The sequence below is a fragment of the Podarcis erhardii genome (genome assembly GCF_964252035.2).
Source record: "Podarcis erhardii genome assembly, chromosome: 11".
NCBI classification, from domain to species: domain Eukaryota; kingdom Metazoa; phylum Chordata; class Lepidosauria; order Squamata; family Lacertidae; genus Podarcis; species Podarcis erhardii.
Genome location: NC_138501.1, coordinates 4,870,077 through 4,886,973, shown reverse-complemented (window position 1 = coordinate 4,886,973; position 16,897 = coordinate 4,870,077). Strand labels below are relative to the sequence as shown.

Genomic DNA, 16,897 nt, shown 5'->3' with positions numbered 1-16,897 from the left:
TGAGCAGATTTTCTGTGGGTCAGCATCTTCACCTTTCAGTTGCTCAGAACCCTTTTCTTTTTCTTCTTTGAGGAAATGTTACTTCCCACCGAAGAAAAAAACACAACTTTAAATGTCGTTTGGCTGTTTGTCAAAATTAGTTGCAATCGCAGAACTATTCAGTCCTGCAAAGATGTAAGTTTGCCCCCTGGAGCAGAATCCAGATATTCTCATTTTAGAGGTATGTGAATGCTAAGGATGTAAAAAGCTCTGTGGAGCTTATGTTTAGACTAGGCTAACATTTTAGCAAAAACAAAAAAAATCTGAACAGAAAGCCAAATCCACATTATTGGTACCAGTTCAGAGCTGTTCAGATGTGGAATGAAAGTCGGTTCTATTAAAAAGCTTTCAGTGTTCATACCAATTTCTTCTCAATGTTAGGATGTTAAACTAATATTTATTGCCCAACTATGAGGCCTCAGGAACCTGGAAATGTTTTCACCTCCACTGGGATAAGTTATAGGCTTTACTGGAATGCCAATTTCCACCTGTTTGGGCAAGCACTGAACAGCATGCATTGACTTAAAATAAGCAGCTGAAAAAAAAGCCATCCCTGCTCCATTTTGGAAGGAGTGTGCAAAACTGGAGTTTCCAATGAATGACCTGACCCATTATTTGATTAATTATATCAAATATTAATTAATTAAAAGAATGCACACAATGTCTTTCATTTCAGAAAGGAACTACAAAGGCAGTTTTCAAACAAATAAAACAAGAACAAAACATTATAATAAAAGCAGATCAATTAAAGCAAGTTAAAATATCATAGAACAGGAATGCCAAGAACGCTGATATTAAGAGGCAGAGAAAGACTCATTGGCACCTTTTCAGTTGTCAGTATAAACATCCCACTGTGTGGACCACGGCACAAGGTAGGAGAACTCTCTTTTGTACGCTTTTCTTCAATGTACACCTGCAGCCTTGGGAGAGCTAATAGGGCTGCGTCCACAGATTGCAGCAACCTGTTGGAATGATCTTTGATCAGCCTTCCCTTCCCTGCCTGCAACGAATGTCAAAAGGACCAAATCAATACTACAATGTCCTGTAGTGTGAAGTAAGCAAATAAAAAGGGAGTCCCAAGTGCCAATCAGGGACTCCTCCCAAATTCCTACTCAGGCCCATAAAAGGTGACAAGTCAAAGCCCACAAGGTAGAGGGATAATGGGTAGTGCAGCTGCAAAAGGAGGGAGAAGAGGAGGCAAAGTGGGCTGGGTTGTCTTCTCATGTTGGGAATGAGCACAAGGCAAAGCTCCCTGTATTTATTATATGGCTCTTCTGCTGGCTTGTCACAATTAGTTAGAAGATGGTGTATCAATCTTGCTTCTCTGAACAAATTCCATGCAGTTTAAGATGGTGTCCGCCTTGAATATTCTTCCACACCTTTCTTCATGGATCTCAGGATTAGCAGTTTCTTGAATCATTCCACTGGCTTCTCTAGATGTACTACAAATGAATATAAGGTGCTTCTCTTATTCTTTGCTTGCATGAAACCCAATTGTTCCATGAATGAGTGTGTCCAAAAGCAAATCTGTCAAAGGCTACACAAGCAATTTTCTCCCAAGGACATTCTAATAATAAAGAAGGTACAAATGCTGTAGAACTATATTAACTCATATACCTGAATTGGATTGGGTTCACTGTAATCTAATGACTCACACGGAATAGGTCCAATGGGAGCTGATACCTATGGCCAAAATGTCACAAGGCTAAAAGCAATATTTTGATCTGATCAACTGCTCTGCTCTGCCTATTTGAAATCATGAATACTTGAATCTTTGCCCACTATAAAATTGTATCCTATCCACATCGTGATAGATATGTACTAGGTGTGTCAATATCTCCATGAGAAATAGCTCTCTGTTGATTTCCCCATTCTGGGAAGATTAGCACAAGGTCACAAATGTGCATTCTAGGTATCTTTCAGAGTGGATTTTTCAAGAATAACATGTACTCTTGTAAGAAGGCATGACTGTGTGTTGTCACCATCTTAAAATTGCCAACCTCAGTAAAGCACCACCTAGCCATTACTGTCACTTAAACAAGAGGGTTTTTTTTCCAGAGAAAGTGCCAGGGGCAGGACATTGCTACAAAAAATGTCAATACTGGTTGTTGCATAACGGGGCTGAGAAACTGGTGGCACTCCAGATGGTTCTGGACTACAAATCCCATCATCCCTGACTATGATGGAGTCCAATAACATCTGAAATTTTCTCACCCCTGTTGTAAGAGTATTCCATTATACAAAAGACCTGTTCATTGTCCCATATAAGTTATTTGCTCATTGCCCAAAATACTTTGTTCTTGTCCGAAATAGTTGATAAGCTGGTATATACATCTAACAATATCTAAACTTCATAGCACCCTTCCTTTTTGAAGTTTTGTTTGTGGAAACCTACACAGATGTAATAAAACAGCCTGTAGCACCTTCTCTTGTTCCAAAGTCCCTCTTTATTATTGAGAAGCAAGGAGACACCTTATTGCTTGCTCCTACATATTGTAATCAAATCCCCATGGTGCCATCAACCAGCAGCCTATTGTTGGAATCCAACCTTTATATTAAAAAAGCTAGAGATTATAATATGAAATTTGACTGATTTTCCTGGGAAGAAATCCTATGTCATAAAAAATGTCCTTTCTCTAATCAAAATATCACCTGAATGAAGTCATCATGTTTAGCCTGATTACATTTTCCCCCTCCATATATGTGCAGCTGCATTTGCCTCTCCATAAATGTCATTTGATTATGAGAAAATAAACAGGAAGGGACTCCGAGGGAGTCAGTACAGGCCCTGCTTGTTTACCTGCTGCAGCTTTCTTAGCTGAAGAACAAATGTCATGCAAATGGTGCACTAGCAATCAGCTGCCAATCACAGAGGCTTGGCATTCTTGATGATTTGCTAAATCATTTAAAGAGACATGCTTTACTAAATGAAAAAATATCAGCAGCAAGGGCCTGTGTTTAAACACAGGGCTGAGTTATTATCCCAGTAGGCTGGAATGAAATGAAGACATCTTCCAATTAAAGCTTGCAGATGAACCCAGACACCCCCCTCTCCCCCCCCCTAAAGACAGGCAGACTATGATTGGGAGAGAACAGCGACAGAGGCTTTCATTACAAGCTGATTATGGTGATATAATTCCCAGCGCTGTGTGTCTGCGGGCCCAACTTCACATTTGAAGGTTTTTAATATAATTTCCTTAGGGTGAAATGCTGAAGATTTATTAAACTTTATGAAGGGCTTACAGATCCAATTTAAGAGGACATATCATAGGGCAAAACTGACAGATGATAAAATACATTCCAAGGGCTTTTTAAAAATATATTTTTTTTAAAAAGCAAGGAAGGGAAGTTTCAGCTGGAAACTGTTCTTGGAAGAATTTCTTATTTTATTGATTTTTTTTTTCAAAGGATTGGTGAATTTGGAGATTAAAAAACTAATCATTTGCCAAAACATTTAGAAAGGTTTTCTTACACTGGTGCAGGTCTACTGCTTATTTAAAAAGTACAGGTACTTGAGAACTCAACTTATTTTATTTAAAATGAAACAGAAATAAGGCAGGAAAGAACCTGTTCCTCTACCCCTCATCTTTACCATCAGAATTATTGTCATATGTTGTACACTGTTCTAAATTATGAATTATTGTTATGGATTCAAATAATTTAGTTTGCAATCTTATGCATGCTTTCTCTTTCACGTGAATAGGTGCATCTTAATTCAATGAGACACACTAGAAAGTAAACAGCGTTTGGCCTACATTTGCATGGTTTCTTTTGACTGCAAAGTCATTGAGATGTTATAAACCCTGCATATGATAAATACATTTCAGTGAATGTCCACAGTTTGGCGAGTGCTGACATTCATATGAATGCTGACACTCTCAAAGGAATTTTCTGAATGTCAGAAAACATATATCTATTTCTCCATTTCTCAGACATACAACATTGAATGCTGACAAAACAGCAATCATATTTAGGTGACTGTCAGCATTCATCAATGCATTTCTAAGTTCTTAGAAATTTATAAAAAATTATCTGGAATGTAGCATTCATATATGAATAGCTACATTCAACAGATTACAGCTATTCACTATACCATGCATCCTTATTAATATACACCATCATTAATAAATTTGTTTTAGAGCAAGCTGGATCCAAAGGACTTTCCTTTGATGCAGGAGCTTTGATGGAAGTCCCTCTAGATTCAACCTAGTGTGTTCTTATGGCTAATCCTCATTAAGAGGGGCTGACAATAGCATGAAAAAGCCAGATAACTTGATAGCTAGAATACACTTCATGTAGGGCTGCCCTTATATCTGGTCCAGCAGCTGCAACTAGTGCAGAATGCACAGAGCTGGTTGTTGGCAACATGATATTCCTTTTTGAAAGAACTGCACTGGTTGTCAATTTGCTGCTGGCTCAGGTTCAGGGTTATTGTGTTAATGCACAAAGCCCTAAACAACTTGGGTCAAAATTATCTTAAGGGCCATCTGATTCCTCGTGGCCCTACTTGATCAGTGAGATCCTCTGGCAGGACACTTCTGGTGGTTCCCCATGCCCCTGAACTTTGATTTGCCTTTACTAGCAACGAGCTTTTAATGTGGCAGGACCTGCCCTGTGGAACTGCCTACCAGCAGAGATTTGGCAGGAATCATTCCTGCCTTCTTTTCAGACATCTCCTAAAAATTGTGTTATTCAGACAGGCCTTTGCACTGTGCATTCCTTTTTATCAACCAGTATTTTGTATGCTACATACTGCCTTGGTGCATTGTTATGGACGTGTGGTGTTTAAATATTTAAATAAATTCAACAGAAGTTGGAGACACACTAAATAAGTTCAGCTTGTACTAGTAGTCAAGGTGGGGTTTTTTCCCCTAGGGCAGAAGAAAATAAAGTGAAGAAAGGGCACCAGCCACTCAAAATACTCAAAATGAAAGCAAACATCCCAAATATAATAGCACAGATGTGTGGATAGGTTGCAATGGTAAATTTCTATACAAAGATGTCAAATACAAACTCTAACTGTAATCACACTATATATTGATTTCTGAAGCTCAATGAGTAGCTGGTCCATGAGCCCATTTCAAACAGAAACTTGATTCCAAGCACACAATCTCTGTTAACCCATCTCAACAGCCCAGTGTGGAAAAAATAAAATAGCCTACATATTTTATCTATGTATCATGCCCTTAAGAAGTGCTAAGGTCCCCTGTTAAAAGATTAGTCCTGATTTTAAAAAGTCCTGCTGGAGATGTGATCAAATGAAAGCACATTTTCATATATGGTGAAATATATGAAACACCATATTCATATATGGTGGCATTGCCTGTTTGAGCAAACATATCTCTGGCCTTGGAGCACCAAGGATGGACAGTCACAGATGTTTCCACAGCTGTAATGAGGAGGCCTTTGTGGTTGGACCTTCTACTTCTCCATCTCCACAGGCAGAGGAGGAAATCTGCAGAATCTTGTGCTACCCCTCCCCTGGAGACCCCCCTCCAAGGATCATAGGATTGAAGCTTAACCTGTCTAATTCTTTTACATTTTTTAATTGTTCTTGTTCATATTTATCCATCCATCCATCCATCTACACACTATCTGAACTCTTCTTGATCAGAATTGCACTAAAATTTCTGCTTGGGAGATTCCGGTCGTGCAACAGAGTTAAATTTCCCTACTGCACCTGTATCATAAATTTGGGAACAGTTAGTGCCCCAAACCGGAAGAGAGCCTCCCTCCAAGTTTTAGTTCTAAAGTTTTAGTGATTCTTATTTAATTCTTGGTGCTGTTTGAAGTTATACAGAGCTGCATTTATTCTACAGCAAAGTCAAAAGGGCTCACTCTTTCTGGCAATGCTGAAATGCCCATTATGATGTTTCTTTCAATAATTCCTTTAAAATGGTCATTTCCATTGTTCTGAATTGGCTGAATTGGCAATGTTTCTGTTTCTGTTATAAAATTAAGGAATGTTAGAAGGTTGTTGGAATGAAGTAATGTGGTTTTAGCAGAAATGATATAAAGGATTAGGTTAAAATTGATTTATTAATTGGTGAAAGACGAGAATTACAGTATATTAAGATAAAAACAAAGCTGGAAAGGATTTGCTGAAACATCTAATTGAACTAGAATACAAAAAAGGAGGTGTGAGGAGGTCAAGGAAATAAGTAAAGGAAAGAAAGCTATGCAAAGGTCTAATCTGTTGTTTTTTTAATTGTTTGTTTGTATTTTTTATGTCCTTGTTATTTTTCTTTTTTATTGTTCCTTTTTGTAATTTTCAAAATTTGAATAAATATTATATATATATATATATATATAAAAGAATTGGCTGAATTGGCATCCATGTTTACCCAAATTCAATTGCATATATAAACCTTATAAGGCTGTGAAGTTATTGATATACTGATGTGATGTCATTAATTGAGTAGGATCATCTAAGTGAGTAAAACAGAAATTAAAGAAGTAATGACACTGGATAGGATTTTTTAAAAGGTGAATATTTTTGCAACTCCTGCTCATACAACCAATCTGGATAGACTGGCAGGGTGGAGAGAAGCAAACTTTAAGTGTATTTAATCAGTTCCATAAACCTCAACCTTTTGTGTGTTCAGTTAGCTGTGTGTATTGACTCTACCCTATAGCTCTGTGTAAGGTCCAAAATTGCACTGAAATGGCTACGTGTACAATTTGTACACAGTTTGTTCACATGGCAAATCAAATGTAGGGATTGAAGCTTGCTATACGGTCAGTCCCCCTGCCTCCCCCATGTGTATTCAGACCGGCCATATGAACTATGAAAGTATTCTGGGTAAATGGTCATCAAATAGCTATTTCTGGCAAGAAATAGAAATAGAGAATATTCATGCAGATGCTTTCCAGGAAAGCAAATCTATGCAATTCACAATGCACTCATCTGAACAGGCTCTTTTAAAAACACATTTGCCTCTTCTGAATATGCTTATATGTTGTATTACCCTTCAAGAACAGATTAACCAATTTAGGATTTGGCCAACATACTTTTAATAATCAGTCATAAATGTCATGCAGGGGTGACCCTTGGTAATATGCCACCCTCTGCTTGGCTATTTGACACCCTCTCACCAGCCCTCACAGCACCATCTTAAGCCTGGCTTTGGGAAGGAGGGGCAAAGCTCTGGCAGGGTCCTAGAGCCCTCCCACATCCTTCTCAAAGCCAGGCAAGTGCTTGCCAGGATTTGAGAAGGCACCGTTCCTGTGCATCCAGTGTGACTGCACCACTCACACTACCCTAAATCCACCCCTGTGCCATGCCTTTTCCTCATAGGACACCACAGATTCCATAATACACTAGGTGGAATGCAGAGAAATCTGGGTTAAAATGTAGATGCCACTGTACTTACGTTTTTCTGGGAGTGTGCACATGCCCCAATATTCTTCTTGTATCTGTATCTATGCATGTTTCTTAAAAAAACACAATCTGTTTTGGAGTCACTTTGTGCCTTCTCCAATTTGATCTGTGTTACAGCCTCTGAACTGTCTCTTGGAGGCCTCCTACAAGGTAAAGCTGTCCAAAATGCTACCTGGATAAAAAATTAAAAAATAGTCCAGTAGCACCTTAGAGACCAACTAAGGTTCTTCTAGGTATAAGCTTTCATGTCCATGCACAAAATAAGTGTGCATGCATATGAAAGCTTATACCTAGAGCAACCTAAGTTGGCCTCTAAGGTGCTGCTGGACTATTTTTTAATTTTTTATTTTGACTGCATCAGACCAACATGGCTACCTACCTGAATCCAAAATGCTACCTGTGGAGCTCTGAAGAGCTGGGGTTTGTCTTTGTTATGTACTGAGTTGAATAGGATCCAAACTGCAGCAGTCTGATTGGTCCTAGAACAATAGGATCCAAATTGCAGCAGTCTGATTGGTCCTAGAACAATAGGATTCAGAATGCAGCAGTCTGATTGGTCCTAGAACAATGCAGCAGTATGATTGGTTGGCAGGAACCACCCAATCATGCTCCAGATATAAGTGAATCCACAACCTGATTGGCTTACAGTAGAACTCCAGAATTAGCCAATCATGTGCAGCCCATTGTGTAAATAATGTATATAAAGCAGATACTTTGAGGGGACTTCCATTCATTCCTCCTCACCACTATGAGCTGATTAAAGAGCATGAAATCACTTTGCGACTCTGAGTATATTTCAGTCTTTTATTAAGGCAGAGCAACATAGGATTTCTTTTTCAAAAAAACTTAAATGAAGGAAAGGTGGAGCCTCATGGCACCAGTAGAAATCTTTGCAAGGCAGAAGTAGTTAGAGTTGAATAGTGCCCAAGATGTGTCTATCAGCACATCGGTTCTTTTGAAATCAAACTGAGTGCAAGGCTCCAAGACCAACTATTGTCTCACAAAGATAAAAATCTAACAAAAAATAGAGTAGCAGCTGGAATTATGATTTCCAGGTGTACAAAAAGAGGATGGTTGTACTATTTGCAACGTTGCGGGTGCTCAACAATAATTGGATTTGTTTTGGTACTGATTGGAAAGTCACACAAGAGTTTCAGGCTCTCAATTTCTAAGTGGTAGAGTGCTGTCTTGACTGAAATAGGAAGTAGAGTCAGGGGTGGCTCATCCCATTTCTCCACAGGAGGCGAAATAGGAAGATGGCACCCTCATGGCTTTCTGCTGCTGTCCTTGCTGCCTCAGCTGAAGCCATGATTACCAGGTCACATGGTTGTGGTGCCTGGGTTCTGGAGAGACCTCACAGAGGCCTCTGGAAGCTTCACACAGCTATCCTGATACCCTGGGAAGCAAGATCTCTTGAGGGACCTTGCTAAAACCCAGAATCCATCACAGCTGGTTCCAGTGGCGTAGCGTGGGGGGTGCAGGGGGGCCGGCCGCACCGGGCGCAACATCTGGGGGTTAAGGTTAGGGGGCGCAAATCCACGGGTTAGGGGGCTCAAATTACTTGCCTTGCCCCGGGTCCTGACAACCCACGCTACGCCACTGACTGGTTCTCCTTGCTTCGCCAGTGGTGGGGCGGGGTGTGTGCGCCTGCAGAGGGATCGCTTGCATTCGGCTGACCCTGCTGACTGTTCCCAGGCCAGGAACCTGTACTTCATATCAAGAAAGGGTGATGACGGAAACTACAAATAAGGTTGTAATCTTATGCACATTTACCTGAAGTTAAGTACATGCTTAACCTACTGCTGCTTTTATATGCTTACAAATGTGTGTTACAGCCACTATAGCATTTCTGTTTCTCATCATCATATTTTACTGAATTAGGTAAAAAAAAAAATTGCCCGTAACACAAAAACCTAATAACCAATAATCATCACAAGTGGGTTGAAAAATACAAACAAGCCCAAGGAGAGGGCAACAAAGACTGCAGAAGACAGCATTTCCAGGAGGAGTCATGCGAGATCCTCATCTCACACCTCTCACTTGTCTGCTTATATACGGCCAATTTTCCAGCAACCCCTTAAAATAATAGACATTTAAATTTGCAACTTTTGTGTGTGTTCCCTGTGGGGTTGCAATTGGTATAATAAAACTACTTAAGTTGTCTTGGGAAGAAAATGTTAGAATGCAGCACCAGGATTAAACAGAATTGATTTTCCTATGGTGTAAATATATGATACAAGAGAAAGAGGCTGTTTGAGTGAGTATTCAAATGCTGGCAAACGATCGTGATTGTAATCTTGCTCCAGTTCATCCAGCAGGCTCGTTAAGAAAAATGGCAAATTAGAAACAATATAGCTAATCTGGCAAAAATAAATAAAAAATCCCAGCTGCTCCAAGTTTATATACCTTTGTAGAAATATTTTGGCATGGTATTATTAATATGTGGGACTCGTGCTGAATATGATTAGCAAATGTATCATCAGGAGAGTACCGGCACAAGTGCCTGAATATTTCTCCAAATATTCTGTAAAAGGGAGCATAGTTGGCAAGGAAAAAGAAGCCTTGAAGGAGTAGTGGTTCGTTAGTAGCTGTCTTTCCTATTAGGACTTCTATTGAATTTTTCTGTATGCTACAGATCACAATATAGTGAGCCTTTAGATTTAATGTGAACGTTACTAAGTCAGACTAGTGGTCTATCGAGACCAGTGCTGTTGACTTTATTTGCAAGTTCTTCACAATAGACTTTCCTAACCATGCTGCTACCTGAGAGTCTTTTGGCTGCGTACAGAAATAAATCCCTCTGGAAATCAGTGTGCATTTTCTTATTTCCTTTCCCTGTAGGCTTTTGGGTTCTTGGTTTTGGTTTTTTAAAAGATTTTTTCAGGTGGCCTTCAGTTATTTTAAAGTCTATTCAGCACTTTCAAAACAATATTTAAAGCATTGTTTTGTGCAGGAGGAATGACTTCATGATTGCCACAAATGCAGGCCAATCAGCACTTTGGACAGGTCACTGGAGAGAAGGGAGGAACATGGATTTGTGATTGTCACCAGAGCTAGCCAATCAGTGTCCTGCACAGCTGATTTCTATCAGAATAGGAAGAATATGTTTGTTTCTGAGCCTGAGTCACCTCCTTGACTTGGAAGCTCATCTGTAAGTCCAAAAATAGGCGACTGCAGATACACTTGCTACACCATATACATAGATCAGTAATAAATACAGTGTTACCTTGGTTTGCAACCATTTTGGATCACAACTGTTTTGGATTACAACCTCGTCAAACCCGGAAGTGTGTGTCCCTATTTTTGGATTACAACTCCCCCCCCCTTTTTGGGGGAGGCCCCACTGGCGAAAGCGCACCTTGGGTTACAACCTGTTTTGGTTTACAACTGGACCTCTGGAACAGATTATGGTTGTAAACCAAGGTACCACTGTACTGGAGATGGTGCATATTGAATGTTCTGAATCCAAAGCATACCACTAAGCTATGCAGGAACAGCTCACCAGATGTGGTGGAGCTGCTATGTTAGCTTCCCAGCAGGTGGGCCAGGGGCAAGATGACCACGAGGCCAATATAGTGCATCAGTATTGGCAGAGCCAGTGCTACCAGTCTTTGCATTCCACTGACCTCCCGGCCATCTCCCCACCTGCCAGGAAGCTAGGGAAATGCAAAGAGTCAGCAGCTAGGGTACTATTTGGGGTAAGATTAACTGTACACATCTAAGAAGAACGTACTGCCAAGAAGAAGGTGGTATTTGTCTACATATTCACCATGCAGCTATTGTCCAAAATTTGCACTCAAATTTTGCAATGAGGTTCCCAAAACTCATACAATAATGCATGTATCGGGGTAAATTGTGCATAAAAATGCATATAGTAGTAAAAATAACATATAAATCTCCATTATATTACGGATAAGAGCTTACAAAAATGTGTGTTGAGTTACATACGCTTCAGGTTACAGACTCCGCTAACCCAGAAATAGTGCTTCAGGTTAAGAACTTTGCTTCAGGATGAGAACAGAAATCGTGTGGCAGTGGTGCAGCAGCGGGAGGCCCCATTAGCTAAAGTGGTGCTTCAGGTTAAGAACAGTTTCAGGTTAAGAATGGAGCTCCAGAACGAATTAAGTACGTAACCAGAGGTACCACTGTAATGTATGCCTTCTCTCATACTTACTCTGTGTATTATCCCTGATCCCTTGCTTGACTTGTTAATTATTGAAACCTGCCCCTTCTTCTTCACAGACTGATGATTTCACTGTGAACTCACTTGTTTATTACCCTGCCATTTTGGTTGGGATGGTTAGCTTGGCTTGATCTCTGGTTCCTGACCTCTTAGTCCTTACAAATTCTGTGCACTGTGCACTTTGGTCACCTTTTTTTTTTTTTTTACAAGACCTCGTTCCTGCCAGTGTTCATTGCCAACCCCTGATCCTGCAAAGTCCATTCACACCTGGTGCCTGAAAAGGCAGCGAGACAAAGCAAACAGGAGTCTGACGCTGCAGGGCGTATCTATTGCCAGCCCAAAAGAAAAGAAAAGAAATGTATTCCAACTGAAAATGCCGCACAGCTTAGGCGCAGTAAAAACTTTCCTGCATGCCTCTGATAAGTGCAACATTGCCTGTTTCGTATTGCAAAATCATGCTGCCCAAGATTTCTCTTCTTTTCCACCCACACTCAAAGAGCTCCAGCTGGGCACAAGATTCTCCAGAGCTTTCAGAAGGTAAGTGAGCTACAGATGGAACTCATGACCAGAAGTGCCTTACACACACACACAGTGGGACCTTGGATCCAGGCCTATGGACGCTGCACAGAGAATAATGTATTGCCCTATTCAGCTAACAAGTTTCTGTATGATCTCTGCAGCTTCAGCTTTATCAGTGACCATAGACAGAACCCAATCAGAGAAACTTTGCATAGAAGATACGCAGGGAGCACAGTGCTCGTATAAGTTGCCTGATGATGATTGCCCTGTGACTGAGACTGGCTGTCAAATGAGAAGTAATTTACTTTTAGCATTAGGAAGGCTGGCAGTGAAACTGAGATCACAAGAACTGTTCACAGGCTCTTAGTCACAGCAGCTTAGTTTCATCTTTCACAGTCTTTGGAAAGTATGAAAAATGATAAATCTAAGCCCCAATGGTCTGATCTACAGATATAGATATATTGTGTGGGTAGGGGCGGGGGCAGGCAGATTTAAAATGGATTTCTGCTCCCAAGGTTATAAATTTTAAAGCTGCGACGCTACGTTCAGACCATGAATAGCTTTGGTTTAAGGCTAAAGCTCTGATATGATGATTCTGAGTTATCTGTAAGACTAAATTATTAAGGACTTACTTTTTGCTCTGGGCAAAGATAGCAGAACTGAGTAAAACAATGTGTGCATCTCATACCAAAGAAGAGATGTTTTCCAATCTGAAGACCAGGAAAAAGAAGAATCCTGGTATTATTCATGACTCCACTCCTCAACGACACCCTTTCCCTCCAGCCAGGCCATCTTTCATCACACCTCATGCCCAGCACAAACTCTCACAAGCTTCTGCCAAAATGTTCCAAAATTCATTTCCATGTATAAAGTGTGACACATGATGTGCACCAACCATTTAATTTTGTGCACCATGTAGTTCACCAGCCAATTAGTAGAGGTTTGTTTCTTTGTTTTAATATCCAATGATGGGATAAAATCAGAGGGTGCAATCTCATAAGAGTTAAGCACATTTTATTCCTATCAATTTCAAAGGATTGAGTGTGTGCTGAAATTAGAGAGACTTCAAAGGAACCTAATTGTGGTAGGATTGTGCCCATAGTTATCTGGAAAGGAATTCTCCTGGATACCCTAGTGAACCCTATGCTTGAACCAGAGCCAGCAATCCATAATTGTGTAACAGAAAAATGTTGGTGGATTTTTAAACCGTACTTTGATATAAAATTTCTGGCTTGAATCAATAATATTTAGCTGGTTAATAGTTAGCTGATTACACATTGTTTTATTTGGATGTGGGCTGTTGGCGGAGTAGCTAAATTGCAGCTACAAAGTCAAATCATGTTCAATACTGATTTCTTGAAATTAAAACTATGTCCAACCACTTGTTAAAATATTCAAAAACGTTTACTTGCAGAACATATAGCTAAAGAAGAATGTATGCAAAGTATTTGCATTCATATGCTTATCCAAGTATGGGCTTATTTTTTCTTAGTTGAAAACACATTGGTGCCAATGTGTTCAGTTCGTCAAAGCAAGATATAAAGTGATGGTTTTAAAATTTAACTATTTTACATAGCACTTTTTCATTATTCCAGAAGGTGGCATAATTAAGGCATAGTTAATTACTGTTGGGGATTAATAAGTGGAAGTGCTGTATGGTTTAGATCTATTCCATCTAGTGTCCATAGACAGAATGGAATTTAAGGGCATCTTTTAACATTTGCCTTTTAAAGGCAAACATTTGTGACAGAGCTGTATATAAATGGGATGTGCAGAACCACCCCCAAATCTCATCTGATAATTCTTGCTAGCCACATGTAAACTCTTTTTTCTTTCTTTGAAATCAGACATGCCACTGAGATTCATAATTGCCTGTTTGATAATACAAATTATCCATTCCACATTGTTTGGTTGCATTGTGAGTTGAGTGTCATTTCCCTTGGAAGTTCTTCTTTGACCTGGAATATTAAATGAGATTCTGCACAAGAGATTCCTTCATTTTTCAGAATGACCAGGTGCTTTGTAAGCAAAGGTGCACAAGTTGTTTAAAGTTAGCTCCTCACTTTCCATGGAACTCTAATTGAAGCTCCTGCTGCTGGCTGTGAAACTACATGAACTACAAATCCAGGTGCTTTTTAACAACAACCTCTTATTCGCAATGAAACTTACATTGCTGTGAATTATATGACCAGATCACCCAATCAAGCAGCCTTTACTTCACGAGTTTCTACTCCTTGGGTGTGTCAGTTATCTCCAGTGTTTCTTCCAAATGTTTCACATGGCAACGTCTTCCACCTGGATTTAAAAGCTCTCTTGTTCCCTGATGATGTTGTTTTTTTTGCTGGTGGTCTTCTCCATGACTTGTGTTGGGAAGTAACAATTTGCCACCACCGGCATGAGATGTCTGTGTCCAGTATGAGGAAGACCAAGAAAATGAACACAGGAAACTGGTATTGGGTTGAATTAAGCCACAGCTTTATTGATTAAAGGTAAGGGATTGGGCATGTATCCAGCGCCAGGCAGCCTGGATCATTTGGATCATTTGTGTTATCAAACCTTTGCTGAACCTTCCCTCTCTCTTCGGTGATATGGGAGATATGGGAGATAATTGTTTGAATTTTAGTGGAAAGAGGAATTAGCAAAATTACAGTTACAATGTGACTCAAGAGTTACTTTGTTTTAATTTTCTTCTTCTTAAAATTTTTTTTATTGTATTTTTATTAAAGATTTTCTTGGTTTACAAAAGTATGTGCAATGTCTCTCTCTCCCCCCCCCCATAACATTTTTTACAGATCAGTTTCATTTGTTGAGACATTAGGAAGAAAAGGGAGAAAGAGGCGGAGGGGGGAAAGATGAGTGGGATTGGGGTCGGGTGGCAATGTGTCTATTTTTACTTAATATATGTGGGGGTTTGTGTCAGTGTCGCTTGTGCAGGCTCTCTGCTATTCACTTGTGTTCCTTTGGTGGTGAGAGAGGTTGGGGTTGGCCTAGGGTATGGTTGTTTGTTTGTGATTGGCTGTGGTGATCTTTGTGTGAGTGGGGTGGGTGGGTGTTTTGGATCAGGTTAGCCATATTGATTTGTATGCTGTTGGTGGATTTTTGTCATTGTCTTGTTAGGCTGTGCATGTGATAAAGGGGAGCCATACGGGTCCCTACTAAGTATTATGGCTACTCCACGGGCCTTCCCTGAGCCTAGTGCAACCCATTGTTGACTGAAGCCGGGGTCGTTCAGGAGTTTGCTCCCTCTGGGTGGGTTGTGTATTTCTTGTAAGAATTAAAAAAACATTTTTAAAGGATAAAATGACTAGGAACTATGACCTATGCTACACATTTCAAAAAATAGGCCAGAAGTGTTCCTGTTCCAGGAGCAGAAGGCAAATGGCTGCCCATGTGTAGTGTCCTTCCCACAAAAGTTTCTGGCTTCATTTTGAGTGTGAATCGCACTTATTAGCCACTTAGATCTACTTTTTTAAAAAAAACGTGTTTAAAAAAGTCTCAGACTGCCTTATAATCATAAACCAACAAAATCCACCCAACAGCCCACCTTCCCCACCAAAATGTCTGCCCATATTTTTTCAGGTAGATTTTGTACCCTAATTCCTCAGCAGCTCTATAGTTTCTGCTCAGCAGAAACATTTAGTCCACCCTTAATAGTCAGCTGATGGCCCAAATGCCTGTCTAGATAGATAGAAGAATTTTTCATATATTGAAAAAAGAACAATTGGACATCATTTGCTTGCAGGAAACACATGTGACCAGGCTCCATAGAAAAGTTTTTGATTAACAAAAGATTAGGCCAAGAATTTATTTCATCGGACAAAGTAAAGAAAAGAGGAGTGGTGATCTACGCAAAGGAGAGCCTGTCACCAAAATTTTTATTCAAAGATGAGCAAGGAAGAATTTTGGCTATTGAAACACAGGCCCAAGGAGAAAAATTTTTGATATTAGGAATTTATGCACCGAATGAGGGGAAATCAGAATTTTATAGGAAACTGCATGAGACAATCCTGGACTATTTAGACTACACTAACATCATCCTGATGGGAGATATGAATGGAGTAGTCTCTACAAATATGGACAAGTCGCAAGATCAAAGTTTAACAAAAGATGGCAGACTACCTAAAACCTTTTTTGAACTAACTGACAATATGGATTTAATTGATATCTGGAGGACAAAGAACCCCTTAGGTAGAGAAGGAACCTTCTTTTCTGAGGCCCATCTGTCATGGACAAGAATAGACCAAATATGGACAACTAGAAGGCTGGTGCCTATGACTAGAAAAGTGGAAATCTGCCCAAAAACTTGCTCCGACCATAACGCTATGAAAATGGAATTAAGACTTACTCCAACCGGTTCCTTTAGATGGAAAATGAATGACACTTTACTAAGAGATCAGGAGATTGTGAAGAAGGCCCAAAAAACCTTGAAAGACTATTTTGAGATAAATTTGAATACTACAGTGGAAAAGAGAACAATCTGGGACGCAAGCAAAGCAGTTATGAGAGGGTTTCTGATACAACAGAACACGATAAAGAAAAGGCTCTGGAATGGGAAAAAAGATAAGATTTTAGAGAAGATAAGAGATGGAGAGAAAAAGTTGAGATCTAAGCCAAAATCAAAGGAGATCTTGAGAGAAATTAAATTTTACCAAGCACAGTATGCGAAACTGATAAATCAAGAAGTTGAGTGGAAAATTAAACAAATGAAACAAAGACCATTTGAATCAGCTAACAAGTGTGGAAAACTATTAGCATGGCAATTGAAAAAGAGACAG

General features: G+C 39.7%; 1 long non-coding RNA gene across 1 annotated transcript in view; it reads left to right on the top strand.

Moving 5' to 3' along the window:
• The first annotated feature begins 12,091 nt into the window (after positions 1-12,091).
• LOC309352569 overlaps positions 12,092-16,897 on the top strand; it is a 36,214-nt gene continuing 31,408 nt past the window's right edge. The window contains exon 1 of the long non-coding RNA XR_014161382.1: positions 12,092-12,140. This is a non-coding gene — a long non-coding RNA (uncharacterized lncRNA). The remainder of the gene's footprint in view (positions 12,141-16,897) is intronic.